This window comes from Tamandua tetradactyla, chromosome 6 (assembly GCF_023851605.1).
Source record: "Tamandua tetradactyla isolate mTamTet1 chromosome 6, mTamTet1.pri, whole genome shotgun sequence".
In the NCBI taxonomy this organism is placed as follows: Eukaryota; Metazoa; Chordata; class Mammalia; order Pilosa; family Myrmecophagidae; genus Tamandua; species Tamandua tetradactyla.
In genome coordinates this window covers 146,130,873-146,151,203 of record NC_135332.1, presented here as the reverse complement: position 1 = coordinate 146,151,203, position 20,331 = coordinate 146,130,873, and the positions used below count along the sequence as shown (strand labels likewise).

Here is a 20,331-nt window from a genome sequence, read left to right as displayed (position 1 = left end):
TTTCTTTGAATGAATGCAATAATCTAGATCATGCCAAGCCAGTTGCTGCCATGGTTAAACCTGTGGTGTTAGCCAGGCTTAAGTGCTCAGCTGATCCACTCTTGGGGGGAAGCACATTCTGAAGTTATTTTATAAAAGACAAAGAATCAGGAGATATAACCGCAACTTGGTACCTCTCTTTTCTCACTATCTAAAAAGACTTTATGACAATCCTATACATCTTACTTCAAAACAGGCATGGGAATAGTTTGCAAGAATTAACTCTCTGCAAATATAAACATGCTCCTAATGATTCCCTTAGGAATTAGGCCCACCTGTCGATGTCCTGCTAGATTCTTTAGTACCTACTCTGATCCTTTCTGAAAATCTAGGCAAATGGCAGTAAAGGCTGTTCACAAGTCTCTTTTGCAGCCATACCTTTTGCGAGTTTAATTGGAAAAGAGAGTTGGAGCAAGAATGGGCTATTTTCCTTGACTATTTGATAGTGGGTAGTGCTTATTTTAAGTGGTTTCCCAAATAAGCACTTCATGCTGCTGCATTCTGGGAATGGGGCAACTCTTGTGGGAGTTTTTCCCACCCCTCAAACGTGAACTCACTGACCTGGAGATTTTGTGGGGCTCAATGATACCTGCTAAAACTCTGCACTGAGTTACATCAGACATGGCCTAACCAGGGCACTGCCATGTCGAGAAGCCATAACTTGTTATTGCTGGTGGCTTTTACCTATATGGACATACCCTATTGCAGTTCTTTTTTTTTTTTAATTCTGAATTGTATCATAGTCTAAAGATGTACTTTTTTTTAATTTTAAGAATTTTATTTGTATGACCAAGCTTCCAACAGCATCAGGATTAAACCACGTTTAGTTTTATATTAAATAAGTCACTGTTGAGAATGAATCATTTGAAATCATGACTTTTGAGAAATCTGGGTGGCAGCTGTCTCTTCCTTGTGCCCTGGGAGCATAAAAGAGACTTGGGAGCTTATAGTGTTTGCCAAATGTGTCAAGAAGCCCAGTTGTCCCAGCTGGCACAGACGAGCTACTTGCTCTTAACTATATTTTTCCATAGTAAAGAAATAGCAACTCTTTCTTCTCACGGGAAGCCAACAGGAGTTTGCATAGTGGATCTGGCATATTAAATCATTTGTTTAGTGTAACTTGTTACCATCAGAAGTAAGAAAGAACCTGCTTCCAAGGTGCCCTTAGGTTATGGGGAAAACCTAGAAAAAAATACTTATAATGATTTTGGTTAATGATTATAATACCACCTCTCGTTGAGATTTCCTTTTGTAGTTAGCATAGTATGCCAAGTACATTCAGCTGTTCGGAGCTTTTGATGGGAGAAATGAATAATACAAGAAAAATCAACTCATGCTGCTTTGGCTGTTCCTAACCTGTCCAATATCTTTGCACCAAAACCTTGGTTTTTGCAGATTCTGATGGCGAACACACGGAGACAGAGCAGGATTTCTGAAAATCAGCTTTCTTCCTGAAAATATGTATGGCCACAAATGATGCACTTCTGGATTCTGATGTTTACTGGCTTACTCAAATAACAGTGGCAATGTTAGGAACCTTCCAGAATACTAGGAGCTTCTCTTCATGTTCAATGACAAGAACAACAAAAACCTCATCAATTTGTTAATGAACGTTTTTCCTGGGCTGTTGGTGGTCTCTCATTAGTGCTTGGTTGCTGTCCTTTTACTCAGCTGGGCAGCATTATCCAGAGGCCTAGGAATGTAAGTGGCTCAGCCTTTGTTAATTAGGTTATCTGATTTTTTTTTTCTGGTGGCTAATTTTGTTTGAGATTTCACAGGGCTTCTAAATTTATATATGTAAACAAACAGGGACACACTTTTCTTCAAGTCATTTATTAGAATCAAAATTAGGAAGAGTTTTTGACCTTCATATAATTGAGCAGATGAAAGTTGCTATTGTAGATGCATGCTGAAAATGTCCACAAGTGTCTCAACCAAAAAAAAAAAAAAAAAAGGGAATTAGTACCAGCTTCTAAACATGACTACCTGTTTTGCTTTTGAAAATCCATGGGCCATTGAGTTCATGTCTGTTAGTGGATAGCATTCCAAGGTCTTTTTCCAAGGGAAAGAAAAGTGGTTTTTCTGTCTTAGGTTTAAGAAATATCTAGATAATGCAGTGCAGTGACCACTTAAAAGCCCATAGGTAGTATATTATAGTCTATTTTATTTATGAAGAGGGAAAACATAATCAATCAGGACATAACTGAGCTGTTTGAAATATTAGGAAACATTAATTTTATGATTATAAATGAGTTGGGCTTAGGCATTCAAATCTTAATACTGAACAATAGTGTTATATGGTGCTTAAGTGTGGGCAATGTTTTTAACTTCCAGTTGCTGCTGTAACAAATCACCACAAAGCTAGTTGGTTTAAAATAATACAAATATATTCTCTTGCATTTTTGGAGTTCCTATGTCTAAAATGGATCAGCAGGACTATGTTCCTTCTGGAGTCTCTGAGAGAGAATCTTTTCCAATTTCTAAAGGCTACCCACATTCCTTGGCTCATGGCTCTGCCCTCTGTTTTCCATCATCACATCTCCTTCTCTGACCCTAACTCTGCAGCCTCTCTCTTTTAAGGACCCTTGTGATTCCATTGGGCCCACCTGGGTAATCCAGGAAACCGTGGCAGTCTCTACATCCTTAACTTCATCACCCTGGCAAAACCCCTTTTGCCACACAAAGGAGCATATTCACAGGTTTAAAGGATTATGACATGGATATCTTGGGAAGGGCAGGGGGGCAGGGTGTCATTATTCTGCTTATCACAGACATAGGCATCATAGGTAAATTCATTTACCTTTACTGACAAGTTTTACTCATTGACCTTCCTGAGAAGCTGAAGGCGTTAATTGTAGCTGTGATCTGCAGGTGTGGACTGTGAAGTGCATGCCATCCTGCAGCAAAACCCCTCTCTGTGGATATAAGGCCACTGCAGTAGTCCTACTGGGCCTAGAGGATCTGTTCCATTCAAGTAAACTCCCAGTGCACACCAAAATCGTTGCTTTCTCCTCTTCCACCAAAGTCTTGCAAGTGTAACATGTAGCTCACTGCACAGAATAAGGTGCTTTGCTGGTGGCACTCATAAGCCAAGGTTCTGGAATGAGGGAGTTCAGATCCAGAATCTATCACATATTGTTTTAGTCTGCCAAAGCTGCCGAATGCAACACACCAGAAATGGACTGGCTTTTAATAAAAGGGGATTTATTTAGTTAAAAACATACAGTTCTTCAGAGGAAAGGCAGCTAACTTGGATATGAGTTCTCTCTTACACAGAAGGCACAGGGTGATCTCTCCTGGCCTTCTCTCCAGGTTTCTGGGTTCCAACAGCTTTCCCCAGGATGCTTCCTTTCTGCATCTCCAAAGGCCTGGACTGAGCTGCTAGTGCTGAGATGAAGTGTGCTGCGCTGCTTGGGCTGTACTGTGTTGAACTCTCTCATTTAAGCATCCAGCCAATTAACTTGAACATCATTCATTGCAGCAGGCACTCCCCCTAGCTGACCGCAGATATAATCAGCAATGGATGAGCTTCACATACCAATGGCTCATGTCCGCAACAGAACTAGGCACCTTTACCTGGCCAAGTTGAACCTAACTACCACACTTAGTAAGGGTGAAATATTGGCCAAATTCCATATTTTCATGAAATCTCAATTTCTGTATCTGAAAAGCAGAGATGCTGACTTTCAGAATTCCTGTGAGATTAGGGGTGCTGGCCGCTGCAGCTTTGGGAACTCACGATTCTGGGGGGGCTCGCAGCCCGTCCAGCTGGTCCAGACTGGGGTACGCTGTGTGTCTGGTCACTGAAGTGGCCCCAGGAGCTGTTCTGTACTGTTTCTGGTTATTTAGTAGTTGTTCTGGAGGACGAACTAAAATGCACATGTTGTTAAGCCGCCATCTTGACCCGGAAGCCTTCCTGTGAGATTAGGAAAATAAAAGTATGTAAAGTGTTTAACATATGCCTGGCATATTATAATTTTAGCCCAATTAATGCCAGTAGTGGTCAAGGCTTACACCAGGCCTGTCCTTGATCTAGGCTGCAGAGAACCCCACAAGTGAAGAGTGGATGTAGTTAGGTCAGAAAATACTGGGAACAGAGAGAGCTGTAACTCCAAGACCAAAGATCAAAGCCATTTCCATGCTAGTAAATGAGGCTGGCCACCAGCATTGTGCAAAGGAAAATCTTTATGGAATTCTGCACTTAAACTGAACTTCAAGCATTTGCAGATGCAAAGTCTGAGAACTTAGTAATAAGACCCAGAAATGGGAAAGCAAACCCCAATGTGGAATGGTATGGATTGTGAACTTCACATTCTAGAAGAGGAGTGCTAGGATCCAGAGGAGAAGAGTCCAGATCAGCTCAGTCCAAAAGCCATTCCCTTAACCACGCTGGTGACGGCTGCCACACGATCCATTGTTGCATACACAGCTGTTTAAATAATCATTTTCTTGCTGACTTACTCCTAAGTAACGGATAATAACATTTCGTTCCAGAGTGTGGTCTCAGCTTTATTCTCAATAAACCACTTTATTGTCGTCTTAAGACCTGATTTTAAAAATAAGCCTTCTCCAGATGTTTTTTAGATGAATTTGGACAAGTGAATTCTACTTATTAAAAGTATTATTCATTGACTATTTGCTATATGCCAGTCATTGCAAGAGCTAACTACCTAAAATATATTTCATTATTTATTAATTGCAATAATTATAATTATAATAACTATTATTATCTTCATTTTACATATAACAAAACTGAGACTTTCTAGAGTCTGAGTAACTTACCAAATTTTTAGAGCATGTTTCCAGATCTGCCAGTCTTCCAAATCCTAAATTCTGATACATAAAGAGAGAAAAACCAAGTGATAATAAAAGAATATCAGGAACAAATACAGCTAATACTATAAGGGAAAGATACCTATAAGTGGAAAAAGAACAAGTTGCAGAAATAAATGTAGACACCCAATCACTCTTCAGTGCAGGACGTTTCCATACAACTATACGATCAAATCTTATTCTGAGCATGAAGCAGATTACAGGACCATTTTATTTTTCACCAAACACTGGGAGAATTTTATAAACATGCATGATTTTTTAAAGGAATCTGTAATATTGCAGCCTGATTTATTCTTGGGGTAATCTGGATTTTTGTACGCGCTGGGATTTGCTAATAGCTGGAGACCCCAGGACTTCTCATTGGCAGGAACAGCAGTGAGCCCCTTCCCCAAGCACCCCATCTCCAGAACGTTGCCGCCCTCAGTTTAATGTAGCAACTGCAGGTGCAGCAAATATTTACTGAAGCTTGCTGGATCCATACCAGTATCCTAGGTCAAAAAATGTAGGACTTCTTCCCACTGCCCTGTCCAATATGAAAATTGTTTCCATGGCTACTATTTGTCCCTCTCCTTGAAATGCTTTTGAGCTGTGTTTGATGGAAATACCATTTGCCTGGGGTGCTGTGGATAGAAGTCGGTGTTAGGACTGCTGTCTTACCAGCATCGTTCCTAAAAGTTGGGAGCAGAGGGGTACACATTTCTGGGCACACTGCTCCACACGATGACGCACCTGCTATAAATCCTGATGAGAATCCTGACAGTTAACATTTGCCTAGTGCCGTTACAGATGAGATCTCACTCCAGGCCAGAGGCTCTCTTATTAGCTGAATGAGAGGCAATACACTCTAGTAGTTAACAGTCCCCACTTTCAAGTGATGATGACCTGGGTTTAAATCCTGACACGGACTTTCATTTTGGAAAGTTTCTCACTTTTCTTAACATCTGCTCCCTCACATAAATGATGGAGGTATTAATACCCACATTGCAAGACAGTTAGGAGGATTAGATGTGGTGTGCCTGTAAAACACCTGCCATCACAGTGAAGTACTCTGCAAATGACTTAGCTAGTGATGTTATTCATATGGTGTTCTCTCCTACCATAAACAAATGATTTTTTAAAAACACCTTCTCTAAAGCCCCCTTTCCCTGGCAGTGGCTACCTGGTTTTATTTCACCCCTTTGGAGTAAGGCTCAACTGCTTCTGACTCTCCTCTCACTCTTAAACCTACTCCAGTGGTTTTATAGAGGAGCTTTCTCCTTCCTTCTTGATATGAATTATCCCTCCTTGACTTCCAGGACAACATGCTTGCTTTTTTCTTATCTCAATGGCTTCACTTTCAATCTCCATTGCTGAGATCCCTGATCTTTAGACATTGCAGGGACCCAGGACTCAGTAACTCTTTCTCTTTTCTATCAACATTTATTCCCTCAATGACACCCGCTCTTCTAGCTTTAAATACCGTCTTTGCGTAGTGATTCCCAAATACGTCTTACCAGCCCTAGATTCAATCATAAATTCCTGACTCATATCCACCCACCTGCTTAACATCTCCACTTGAATATCTAATTGGCATCTTGAGCACAGCATGTCCAAAAGGCAGGCGCCCGACCTTTTAGCCAAACATTGTTCTACCTGTGCTGTCATAGGTTGGCAACTGCATCCTTCCAGTTTGACTCAGACCCAAAACCTTGAAGTCATCCTTGACTCCTCTCTTCCTCTCACATCCCACATTCAACCTATCAAAAAATCCCGACTATTCCACCTTCAAAACATATCCAGAATTCAACCCTAGCATACTTGTTGCATTGCTACTATCACAATTTGAGCCACCATCTTTGCTCAAGGAGACCTACCCTGCACACCATATTTAAAATTGCAACCCACTGCCACCTGCACTCCTCATCTCTTTTCCTCTGCACTATTTTTTTATCCATAGCACTTATCACCTTCTGATATATCATATGATTTCCTTACTTATTCTGATTGTTGTTTGTCTGCCTCTGATAGAATGTGGGTGCTTAGAACAGTGCCTGAAATGTATCATTTATATGCGGTTGTTATTTGTTGGATGAATTACCAACTGTAAAGATGAGGAAACTAAGTTTTAGAGGAATTAAGTGACTTGCCCAAAGTCATAGTAAGTAGTAAAGCTATTAATAGTACTTAACAGAATCACAAGCAAGAAGCATTGATATTGGGTGAGTTCTACAGTACTAGTATGTTGAGCATTTATTGTCCATTTTTTTATGAAAAGTAGAACTTATTCAGATAGCCCTATCTCTAGACTAGTACTAATTTAAATGATTATGCTTGATGTTAGGCTAGAGCTTATCCTCTTATTATGTCTATGCCTTTTGGTCATCAGATAAAATTTGTTTGTTTTAAAATATTTTCACCTTTCATAAATTAATAGATTAATATTATATCCCTTCCTTTCTCGAGTTCTTGAGAAGCCAAATCGGATATCACTTTGGAACTTTCTTTATAAGTTAATCCTTTCTTCTTATAATATTGTACGTGACATTAAGTTATTATGCAAGAGCAAAATGGAATTTTTATTAACCATATTGTTGTATCATCACCTACAAATATGTGGTAAGCCTTTACTTTATGTTGTCTCTGAAATGGGGTTGGGGAAATAAAGAGGCATCCAGAAACTCCCAGTCTATTTGAGGGAAAAGGGGTATGTATTAGTTGGGATGCTGGTTCAGCAGCTTTAGTAGAAACTAAATCATAATGGCATAAACCAGATAGAAAGTCAGTCTTTCTCTCTTTCCCTCCCTCTCTTCCTCTCTTGTTCTTTTTCTCGTCCCGGCAGGTAAGCAGTCAAGGAAGAGGAGCCTGTGCTCCCAGGGTCATCTGGGACCTGATTCCTTCCGAATTGTTGCTCAGTTGCCCCTAGTTTGTTGGTTTCAGCCATTTGGTAGGACTTGACTCACACCCCCTCATGCACAGTTGAGGCCCTGGGAAGGAGGAAGAGGAAGAAAGAACACAAGTGACTTTATTTTAAGAATATGCCCCGGAAGTTGCACATCTCACATCTGCTTATGACCCATTGCCCTGGAAATTAGTCACGTGGCCATACTTAAGTAAAGCCAGGAAACATAGTCTGCAGGGTAGCCAAATGCCCTGTTTAAGGGATTCTGGGTTAATTAAATGAATAGGGAAGATTGACTATTTGGGTGACAAACCAAAGTTCCTGCTTGGCCCTATCTGTAAATATCTGCTTCCTTTAAATAAATAATAAAGTTTTAAAGGGCAGGACGGCATCTTACACTCTGAGCATCTTGCACATTTAGTGCTCAATAAATATTTATTGATTGGGTGCTTTGATTAGTGCACTTCCCTCCTAGAGATTTTGTGGAGAATTTTTACCATAATGCCAAAAACAAACTCTATTCACTCTCAGGGTAAATATTGCAGAAGAAAGAAAATCTGCAGGGCAACACAGTCATTTATAGGTTCTCCGTACATGTACACACCTCTGCATGCTAAACTAGAAAGGCCACCTGGAATAAAACAGATGAAAAAGATAAAGTGTGAGTAAATGGGTTCATGCTCCAGCTGATTGGCTGCCTCATTAATGCACCCAGAGATTAAGCCACTCCGGCAAATTTTCTGACCTAATTCTGGAAACTAAAAGCCAGAACTAAGTGTGGTTTCATGGTATACTGCTTCCCTCTCTTAATTTATCAGGCTTCATGGGAACCAGGATTTTGGACTTCCCCTCCCCCAGGTAGCAGTTAAGCTGGTAGACTTGTTCTCCTGAGTCCATAAGGAAATGAAAACAGATCCTGATGGAGGAAGTAAATAAAGCAGCGGTAAAATAGCCCTCCCCCAGAATCCAAACATCTGTTCTAACTTTTCACAGCTCCCATGAGGTAGGGGACAGAACACAAAGCTTCAAGCTGTAAAGGAAAAACCTCATCCATTTGCATGCTAACTTAAAATTTATAATCATTTGACCCGAACAGGCCCTGGGTTTATCTCTTTGGTGCCTTTGAAGAAGGACCGAACTGAATAAATAAACATAATAAACAGAGTATAAGGGGTGGTGTTTATCTTATTTATGAGACGAAATCTTTTCAAGGACTTCATAAACTATTTAGATTTAAACAACTACTGCTTGTGCCAAATGAGACACAGACTCAGTAACAGAGGGAGCCACAACCTCAGTTTGGTCACTTACAGTTAACAGAAAGTTGTGTTGTTCTATGAACTTAAAAGAAACCGCCTATGCTCTGTGATTCCAGAATTTCCCTAGTATATTCTGCCCTTTCTGCATTTATTAGAATTAGCAAGAAATTTGCTGGGTCTGCTTAAGACAGCCAGACACTCTTCCAAAACTTCAACCATCCCTAATCCAGATGTCAGTTTGCATTTACTTGAGGATAAAGGAAGACTCCTTTACTCTCATGTTTGGTCACGTGCCTGCCCTTCCCAAAACATTTAGCATTGTGGCCTTCAGCCAACCCTTTCCTTCTTCCTAGTGTGGAAGGCTCTCAGCAGCTTCACAGGACAGGCAGCTGCTCAGCTGGACCCACAGCTGGCTCTTGTTTCCAGCTGCTTAAGAGCCTACTGGCCTGGAGTGAAGCTGAAGAGTGATAAGCACTGTAAAAACAAAGCTTGTTGCTAAGCAGGCCAGCCAAGCTGTATGAGAGGAGTGGAAAACATGGGCTATGTGTTTTGGTGTGGCAGATTGTCAATATCCAAGGTAATCCACTAGGAGAAATTGGAAGAGATGCTCTCTAATCAGGTCTAATCTGTATATTATCAGTTAGTAGTGCTTGGAGAAACATGTCAGGATGAGGCTGATGGGCCCAGAGCCTTAACTTTGGGTTAGCTCTTTTGCTGGCCATCATCTTGACATAGCTGACCCCTTGGGATCTGGTGTAGCCTTAGAAATCTCAGCATCAGAATATAGGCCAAGAATACTTAGTTGAGCAACTCAGGGAGAATCAGTGCTAGGTGTTGCCCCCTACCGATACTATTTAATCTAACACTCTTAGCATCAGATATTGCTACCTAAGTCAAGTTTTGGGAGTAGTTGGACATTTGATGCTTCTTGCACGAGGGTGGGAAAAAGCACTGGCTGTATAGCCTTGGAAATTCTGTCTAGTCATTTAAAACTTTGGTGATTTTCCTGGATTTCTTTGGAGATGTATGTCTAGCTTTATAGCTCTTTGCCCTCTTTTTTGGCCTATGGCTAAGTTAAAATAAGAGTAGAAAAGGAAAAACATGGCTTTCCCAGCCCTGAGCAGGTAGGGCCTGGGACACTCTTAAGACCTACCTTGAATTCAGATGTAAGCTCCATCCAGAAAAAAAGGTGGCAATGTTTCTTTATTTTATTACTTAACAGTTTCTCCTGATTCTGTACCAGAAGATTAAAGGCAAGTTTCTGTACCTCTCTGTGGTGGTTTGAAGCTGTATGGACCTGAGAAAAACTGTTCTTAATTCTAATCCATTGCTGTAAATGTAAACCCATTGTAAGTAGGGTCTTTTGATAAGGCTACTTCAGTTAAGGTGTGACCCACCTCACTCAGGATGGGACTTAATCCTATTACTGGAGTCCTTTATAGGCAGAATGATTATAAAGAAAAAGAGAAAAATACGGAAGCAAGAAGCTGAAAGCAAGGAAATCTGAAAGAGAAGGAGAGACCACCATGTGCCTCGCCATGTGGCAGAATAGCCAAGGACATCTGGTAGTAAATCTTCAGGAAGAAAGCATTACCTTGCTAATACCTTAATATAAATGCTCTCATGGTCTCAAACTATAAGTTAATAAATTCCTATTCTTTAAAGCCAAACCATTTCATTATATCTGCTTTAAGTAGCTTAGGAAACCAAAACCCTCTCCATCCCTCCCTCTTTCCCTCAGTTTCCTTCTCTTTAAGGACACTGACAACCTTTCTGGCATATTGCCTAGGTTTAGGAGAGAGAATCTTTGTAAAAAAAAATTTCTAGCCATTGGCATGGAAGCAATGTATAAATTAGCAATACACTTTGTTGTAAAACTTTCTCATTATTAACACTCACTAGTTTCATTTTATGAATGTTTCTTTGTCTTGAAAACAGCATTTCAGATTAAGCAATGCTTTTATTGAAAATGTGGGAGGTTTCTGCTTGTATGTTTGGTTGGTAAGTTGCAGATGATTGCCACAATGACTGTAATGCCATGTTCGTATAAGTGAGTTAAAAATAATAATTTGTGAAGTAGGCTGAGGATGAAAGTGGAGCTTTAGCTTCCTTATTACTTATTTGAGCCACTGGAGTTAATGCTTTCTAGGTAAAAGAGCTCTGAGATCTACATGTGGCTGAACTATTAGATTCAGTTTAGGGTCAAGCCTTTTCCTGCTATTGAATGCATAGATTAACATTCAATTAAAAAAAAAAGTGTTTTGCACGCCCTGTGAGCAGTCTTTGCTGGGCCCTGGAGATGCACAGATGTGTAAGAACCAGCCCTGCTATTGAGGTTTCATAACATAGTGCACAAGCCAAGGAAGGGAGAGGGTTAGGGGTGGGAACAGGATACATGACGGGCAGGAGCACCTGGTCTTTGGAAGTGGGCATACAGGGTTTAAATCCGTTTTTAAATCCTGGGTCTGCCATTTATTAACTGCATGACCTAAACAAGTTACTAAGTGAATACATAGCTCACTTCTATTTCTATTTTTGGGATTACAGGAAAGACCAGAAAATTATATAAAATGCTCAAAATAACATTCTAGGTTTTACACCTAGAACACGCTGAATAAATGCTCACCTGTAATTGGAAAGCAAGCAGTTGACTTCGGCTTTCTTTGCTGGGAGTCTGGGCAGTCTGAGGTGGTAGCGGCTGGGAGAGCCGTGGGGGTCAGCGTGTGCAGCGAAGAGGAAGAACTTGTGCCTGGTGGCGGGAATAGGAGTGAGGCGGGAAGAGTCAAAGGATGAGCTTTGGAAAAGGTAGGTTGGGCCAGATTGCAAAGTGATTTGTAACCATCAGGCTGGATTAGACTTGACATTGGAGACAGTGATAAATTACTGGTGTATGTGAGTAAGAACGTGGCAGAGAGAGGTGTGCCCTTTAGAAGCAGCTTTACTGATAGCTGTGTGAGAATGACTGAGCAGGGAATGAGCACACTAGTGCAAGCAAAAGGCATTTTCACATTCACTCTACCAGTGATCGCTGAAGGTCTGTCGTGTCCCAGCCACTTTGCTATGTACTAACAAAGGCAGAGTCTAAGACAAAGGCAATAATTATAGGGACAGAGGAAGGGGAAAAAATATAATACATTTTTCCTGAGGGAGAATTGATTTTAAAAAATTGGTGACCATCTGGAAGTGATGGACAAGGACAAGTGAGAAATTATTTCATGGAAAAATGAGATCTTTTGGAACTTGGGAATTCAGAAAAGTACTTTGTTAGATCCAGGAAGGAAAGAAAACCAGCTACTCTATTTCTTGCCCTTCTCCTCCCTTTCTTCATCTTTGTGGGAGAATCACTGGGGCTAGTGATGCCAGTCCTACTCTGAGCAGTTAGTCCAGCAGCTCTCTGAGGTCACCCATGTTCTCTTTTAGCTTCCAGAGAGATCATTAAACTTGAGGGAAAAGTGAGAAAATGAGGAACAGCTTTGGCCAAGAATCTCACAGGCCCAATGCCACCCCCACCTCCCAACCCTGCCCCAGCACCTTGAATGTTTAACTAATTTATTTTAAAAAGAGAGACTAGCTCTTGACTTCGGAGAGTTGTTTTCCTATTGGAGTGGAAATTTAATGAGAGACATATTAAATAATGGAAAATATGAGGCTATTTGATGAGAGGTGGAGAATGGGATCTGAAGGCCATCTTAGGTAAACAGCAGGAGTCAATGGTGATGTGTAAATATTGACATGGACCCAAGCGGAAACAAGAAGAGGAGAAAGGATTTCAGCTAGAGATGTTTTTTTGCTTATTGGAAAGATGTTGCCCAAGAAGGAATAATATAATTTAAATAGGAAGACAGCATATGAGACTAAGGAGGAACGCTGCTGCCTTTGAATGGGTTAATCCTTTCTGAACTTATCTGCAGCATCCTTATTGGAAAAATGGCCAGAGTTACAGTGAAATAATTTATTGACAGAGGTGGATAAGAGTCAATACCTTTAGGTAATATGAAGTAGCCATTCTGATTGGATAAATTTAATAATCCTGAAACAAAGCATACTATGTATATTGAAGTGTCTCACCAAGCCAGATTCTTAGCAGAAAAATCTCATCCAACCAGATTTTCTCATTGGATACATATGTAACTGGTAGGAACTGCTCCACAAACTGGGGTACAAATGAAGACATACCCTCTTATTTTTTGGATAAATTCCTTAGAAGTCCTGTAGGTCTTATTAGCAAGCAGGCCAGAATCTCTCTCTCTCTCTCGCTGACCCCTCCAGGGCTCATTCAGTCCTAAAATGGCCCCTGACTACCATAAGGCTGGCATGAGTTGCTGAGGTCTCCTCAGTCTGCCCTGCCCTCACTTCTCGCCACCATGGTGATGATGTTGATCCCTGAACCCTCACAGTCTGCCCGCCATGGCTTCTCCACAGCTGTAGGATCTGCTGCCCACTCATGCCGAGAGGATGCACAGCCACTTCTGAGGACGTGGACCAGCCCCAAGAGTGCTCTTAAGCATACGCTAGCTGAAGGAATCTTTTTCCCAAGGTCCTTCACCCAAAAAGTGGACCCGATTTTCTATGGAATCCTCAAAATAAAGTTCCTTGATTTGTTCCTTTTCACGGAGTGGGAACATTGTGGTCTACACTTACTCTCATAAATGGGGACTCTTCTGTCCAGTCCAAGGTGATTGTCTGTCATTTGCCTTAATTTAGAACAAAAAAGAGGGAACAAAAAGTTAAGCTCTGGTAGGCACCCTCTGATAACACACCTCAGTCTGCATAAGTGTATTAGGACTTGTTTAGCTTCTTCTCCCCACTTTAATCATGATTCCAGAATTCAAGGTAATTCAGGCTGAATCAGGCCAAGTGTACAGTGGCATTTGTTGAGAATCTCTTGTAGCCATCACCACACTCTTTGATTAATTTATTTTTATTAGAGAAGTTGTAGATTTATAGAAAAACCATGCGGAAATAGAGTTCCCGTATACTCCCTGCACACATACACACACGCAGTTTTCCCTGTTATTAGCACTTTGAAGCACTGTCATAGACTATAATGCATGAACAAAGGAAAGATATTATGATTGTTACCAATGGTTGGGATGTGATCTAGATTCTTCCCCCTTCTCTATATCTGCAAGGCTGCTGCCAGCTACAGAGAAGAGATAACCCCGGATGTCTTAAATATTAAAGACATGCATTATCTCATATTAAAGACATACATTATCTGACAAAATGAAGAGTTAGGGTGTTTCCAGGGTTGGTTACTTCAGAGGTTTTGTAATGTCATCAAGAGTCCACATTTCTACTCTGCCACTCTCAGCTGTTGTTTGGCTTACCTCAGGGTGACACATTAGCTACAGTGGTTCCAGGCATTGCATCATCCACACATCAATATCTAGAGGTAGAAAAAGACTATCCCTTCCTCCTGTCTGTTTTTAAGATGGACCAAGGGCTTCTCAGAATCCTCCCCTGAATCCCACCTTTGCAGACTTCTCTATAAATAACATTGAGCAAGGTTGGATCCCTGCCCCTTCCTAAGCCTATCACTGATAAGATAAAAGTACTCTAATGGGCTGACACTAATCAAGAACTACCCCTCCTGGGGATCCTTTTACCTTCCCTAAAAATCATACCCTCTCCTTTAGTTTCCTGGCTGCCAAAACAAATACCATGCAATTGGTTGGCTTAACAACTGGAATTTATTGGCTCCAGGTTTCAGAGGCAAGAAGGTTTGTTACCTCCCAGGATTATCATAATCTGATTGACCGGCACTCTTTGGGATTCCTTCACTTGGGGGTACTTGGCCATGCCTTCTGCTTTCTCTTCCCAGTTTTGTTGACTTCCAGCTTCTTGATGTTTCCCCTAGCTTCTCTTTCTGTGTCTAATTCCCTTTTCTTATAAGGACTTCAGCCATATTGGGTTAAGACCCACTCATTTAGTCAGTGCACACTTTAGCAACCTCTTCAAAGGCCCTATTTGCAAAGGTATTCACACGCACAGGGTCAGGGGCTGGGGCCTGAATGTGCCTGGTGTAGGGTACATGATTCAGTCCCCAGAAGGGGAAAACATCTGGACAAAATGAAATTTCTGTTAGCAGGAAAGAGCAGGATGTGGTTGCTGGGTAACCCCCAACAGTGTTTTCTCCAGGTCTTCATTTCCAGTCGTCATTCCATTCTCCTAACTCGGCCTCCAAAATCTCTCTTACATCTGCCCCGGTCTTTGTTCCAGTTCTCAGCAATTCCTGCATAGGTTCTGGATTGCTTCTCTCCACACTTGTCCCAACCATCTTTCTGGTCTTCCACTCAGCTGATATCTCATTATATAATACAAGCCTGATTATACCATTTCCTAACTTAAAGCCTGTCAAGATTCGATTTGGATGCAACCACCTTTCTGAAGATACCCCAGATGTTTTATTTATACATTGCTCTTTTATGACTCTCATGAGAGACAGCCTTGCATTTGTTATTTGCATGTTTTTTGCTCCCGCCGCCATCTTCTCTGTCCAGTACAATAGCGTTGGCCACATGTGGCTGTTTAGCACTTGAAATGCAGCTAGACCAAACTTGACATGTAAGTAGAAAAGACACTTCAAATTCCAAGCTTTAGAACAACAGCAACAAAGAGAATGAAAATACTTCATTAATAATTTTTATATTGATTATATGTTGAAATAGTGTTTTGGATACATTTGGGTTAAATAAAATATTAAAATTCTTTTCACCTGTTTCTTTTTTGCTTTTTTTAATGTGGCTACTAGAACATTTAAAATTACACACATGGGGTGGTGCAGTGGTGGCTCAGTGGCAGAGTTCTCGCCTGCCATGCCAGAGACCCAGGTTCGATTCCCGGAGCCTGCCCATGTCAAAAAAAAAAATTACACACGATTCACATGCGTAGCTCATATCCTATTTCTGTGCAGGAGATTGTGTAGCTCCTGAAGAGGAAAGGCTGCCTCTTAGCCATCACTCATCAATTCTGCTCCTTTCCCCTACCTCCACCTCCATCAGAGGAGGGACCTTGCTAAAAACACTACATGGTCACAATAAAGTATAAGGAAACTCAACTGGGAAGTGAAAGGCAAAGGGCCATTTCTTGTTATTTGTCTACAATTTCTGACACATGGATATCTTTTCTGTGTTCTAACTAGTCTGAAGCTTCTTTTTAAATTTACCCAGTTTGGAAATCACTCTTTGTTATGGCTACTTCAAGATACTAAGTTGTTACGGAATGTTCCGAATCAAAAGGCAAGAGAAAGTAGCACTTAAAATTTTGTATTAGATTTGCTTGTCTCAGTTTTCATTCTGACTGCTTAGATATTCCCCAACAAATTATATTTTACATTTTAGAGGTAGTGGTGTCTCCATGACTGCAACCTCAGAATATTTTAGTTATTTTTACAATCATTATTTAGAATAAAGAAACAGATGTAAATTATGCCATTTCTGTTCAGCTCTACTGAATTACAGCTGGCAACTGCATTTTTTTCATGGATGAAAGAATTACATTTTTAAACTGTTTATTATATATTCCTATTGAGGATTATTTAGACAACCAAGAGAATTTTAACATAATCTAGAAAACATTTAGGAGAAAATCTGTTTATCATGGCACAATGAAATCAGAAACTATAAAATATATAGAATTAAGTTTTATAGTTACAATAACCAAAAAAAAAAAAAGTCATTGTTAGGGGGAAAGAATCCTTTTTCAGAAATAGCCAGAGAATCTGTAATTCTAATTTGGAAATAAATGATATTCATGGCCATTAGTCATTTTTAAAGAGTACATCCAGATTATTTGGTTGATATGTGTACAAAAGGGCCCAAGCAGCCTTTGAAAGCAGAGTCCTGCCTGACACTGCTCTGCCTCTGATGTTTCTCTGAATGAATAGAAACAATCAGCAAGTCGATTATTTTGTCAGTGAGACTACTTTAATACATTCTGTGTGTTGGGTCTTGTGAATAGCATTGTTTCCTTTGGCATTTATCTTTCCTATCACTCAGACGAGCTGTATCAAGGACATGTGGATTCTGGGAAGCCAGGGTTGAATTCTGGGGCCCACTCAGGCCATGGAGTTGTTATTCCTGGACTGCTATGTGGTTTTTTAATATGAAAATATCATTACACTCTGGTCATTTCTGCATTTGGATCTGTTTCTGATGAGCAAGAGAAATCCAGGTGTGATCATCCTTTTAAAAAAAGTATGATTTCCCTGTTAAAAAAAAGAGAGCCTGGAATGGGGAAGGCATGTCATTAAGTGGGGAGCCCTCTAGGCAGTTCATATTTCCCAGGGCCAAGGTGCAAACATGTCCTAGGAAAGGCAGTGCTACCTCGCTGCCCCCAGGGGAAAGGATGAGGTGTGTGATTGCTCTTCCTGGGATGTAAGGACTTCTGAAGTCTGGCAGAAAGCACCAGCCCAAGTGCTTCGTTGCTACTGCAGATAGGAAAGGGAATTTTTAAAAGGAGAATGGAAATGACCCTGTCTCTAGAATTGAAACAACTTAAAAGAGTACTGAGTGTACACTTTGTTGAGGAGAGTGACAATTCTTTTTGGCGTGTGCCTGCTGCCATTTTATTCCATATGGTAGCGTTGGCTAATATTGTAGCCCGAGACCTGGAAACCTCTGCCAATCTGTTCTTCTCTTATCAGGGTTTTCCTGGAAGCTATGAATATACAGACCTTGGAAAATCAGAGCCTATTTAGCATTAGCAGGGATAGTGCCTAAGAAGTAGAACCAGCCTCTCTGGTAATCAGAGTGAATGATTTAGGTCCAAGACCCAAGTGAGTCTCTTTCCCCCCTCTCAGTTCCCACGCTGGTATTGCCAGCACTCAGGTGCTAAGCTGCAAGGGATAGGGCCCTGGACCAACTGTGGGTGGGTGGGTGGGGTATAAGGCAAATGTGCCAGAGATTTCTGTTCATCTCTAGAACCAGATGAAAGCAACGAGCAGAGGGAGCGTGTTTAACTTTAGCAAACTGTAACTCTTGCTTCTTCTGGTTAATAGTTGGTCTGGAAACCCACCCAGTGACACCAGCCCTCTTGGGGAGTGCCCTGAACAGAGGTAGTGAAGGGCCAGGCTTCCGCCTTCCTCTGCATATGTACAGGCACTAAGCTAAGTGTTACGTGTACATTTCTTTAAGCAGCCGTAATACCCTCTGCTATCTACTATCTAGTAAATAGGGTGAGTGAGGTCAGATGAGAAGACTGAGGCACCAGGAGCATAAGTCACCAGCCAGCCGTACACTCAGGTGGCAGAACAGGATTCGGACCCAGATCCATTGACCACCACAGTCTGTGATCAACACTTATTCCATAACATTCCTACTGTCAGGCCTGATCCCTGCAAAAACTTCAACAGGCCACAGTCTGTTTGCCTCAGTCAGGCCTTTCTAACCCTGTTCACCCGGGAGAATCGGAATTGTGTGATAGGTCAGTTCCAGTAATGTATTCTGGATCTTTAGGGAAGCATTTGTTGACCATAAAAACCATCCATTCTGCCGGGCCATGTATGAGGTTTAATTGAAGTGCTTGTAACGTGAAAATTGTTTTCAAAGAGAAAGACAAACGGCCTTGTTTCAGGATAATGTGAATATTTTTAAGGGGTTCTCTCTAATCAGCAGGCAAATCCTGGTTAAAAATTAATGTTAGAGAGCAACACTTACAAAAAGTTTTACTGAAGAGATTGAAAAAAAGCACAGAGTAAACCCACATAACTGAAAAAATGCTGCTTCACATTTACAGTGATGCCTGGATGACAGAAAACATGCACATTTGTACCCACACTTACAGGGTCAGAGAAGCAGGAGACTTCACCCGTGTTACCTGCGAGCTATACCATGCCATCAGCAAATTCCATAGGCTCCCTGGCCTTGGAAGAGCCCAACCTTGTTGCATTCTTCCGTTCCACCTCTCTTAATCCCCATGGTTTTATGGCTGTATCAGCACAGAGACAGTGTAATGTCATGATTAAGAATGTGGGTTCTGAAGCTCTCCAGCTGGGTTTTAATCCTTGCTCGACCACCAGCTGTGTGGCCCTGGGTAAATCACTTAACCTCCCTGTGCTTCAGTTTCTTCACCTGTAAAATGAGGATAGTGGTAGGAGCCACTTCTGAGGACTGTTATTGGAATTAAATGAGTTGGTGTGCATAAAGCACTGGGTCATAGGAATTGCTTTACAAGAGCATGGTGAGTAACATAAAATCACAGCAGCCAGTCAGAGCCTGCCATGGGCAGGTGGGAGAGAGATGGAGAAGGGTTTTTGCCATTTCTTCCCTCCCTGCCTTCCTTCCTTCCTCTTCTACTGTCTGCATTGTTTTTCATTTTCCTTTTTTCTCTCCAGCCCCAGAAGCAGAGGATGAAACCAGGAGTATTGTGAGGAGGAGTTGAGTTCAGGGTGACTGCTGGGTGGCCACAGCGGTTACCCCGGGCATCAGAATTACAGGAGGCATGTGACTCACCTGTGCATGTTCTCCTACCTCCTCACAACATGCTTCTGATTATTTCCACCATTCCCTATTGAAAATGTGGACACCAAGGGTAGAAAGTTAAGCAACTTGACAAAGCGCATCCAACTGGGAATGGGCAGGTGGGAAGTTATCCCTGTCTGATATAACTCCAGAGCTCCCTTCTGTGGCTCCCCCACCTTTCTACAGGACAGAAGCCCTTCTGATGGGTGAAAATGAGCCTGATTCATGCCATCTCAGTCTACATTTTGGGCAAATGACTTTCCCTCTCTGAGTCTCAATTTCCAATGAAGTGGGGACAATAATAACGAGTTTGCAGAAGACCACATGAGATAACAAGATGTGAAAGTGCTTTGTAAAGCAGTAAAATAATGTATGAGCATTTCCAGATGCTTTTCTTTCAATGGCATAAGGTGCTGCATGATGATAAAAGCAATGGGAGTCTGGAATCTGGCACACCTGGATCAAATCCGGCTCCACTACTTACTCTCAGCCTACTTTTGGAGAAATTATCTACTCTCCCAAAATCTCAGTACCCTCATCTGTAAAATGGAGTGATTTGTTTTTACCTTATAGGGTTTTTACAGGGATTAAGTGAGAAAAATGTGCGTAAAACATTTGCATATTGCCTGGCTTGTGACGAGCAGTGAAGTGGTTTAGCGTCAGGCCTTGGGACGCAGCTAAGAGGCCTTGGATGAATTAAAGACACTTCATACACAGGTGACTGTGATGAGGCCACTTAGCAAGGAACAAGAGACTTACAGAAACTGGGCCTGCTCACTACACCATTTATATAATTTCCGTTGTGATATCACCTTGTAATTAAGTCCTTCCTAGAAAAAGGAATTGTTTTGAGCCTTAT

At 41.3% G+C, this 20,331-nt stretch overlaps 1 protein-coding gene across 16 annotated transcripts in view; it reads left to right on the top strand.

The window, feature by feature from the left end:
* NCALD (neurocalcin delta) overlaps positions 1 to 20,331 on the top strand; it is a 476,669-nt gene that overhangs the window by 392,786 nt on the left and 63,552 nt on the right. The window lies entirely within an intron of this gene.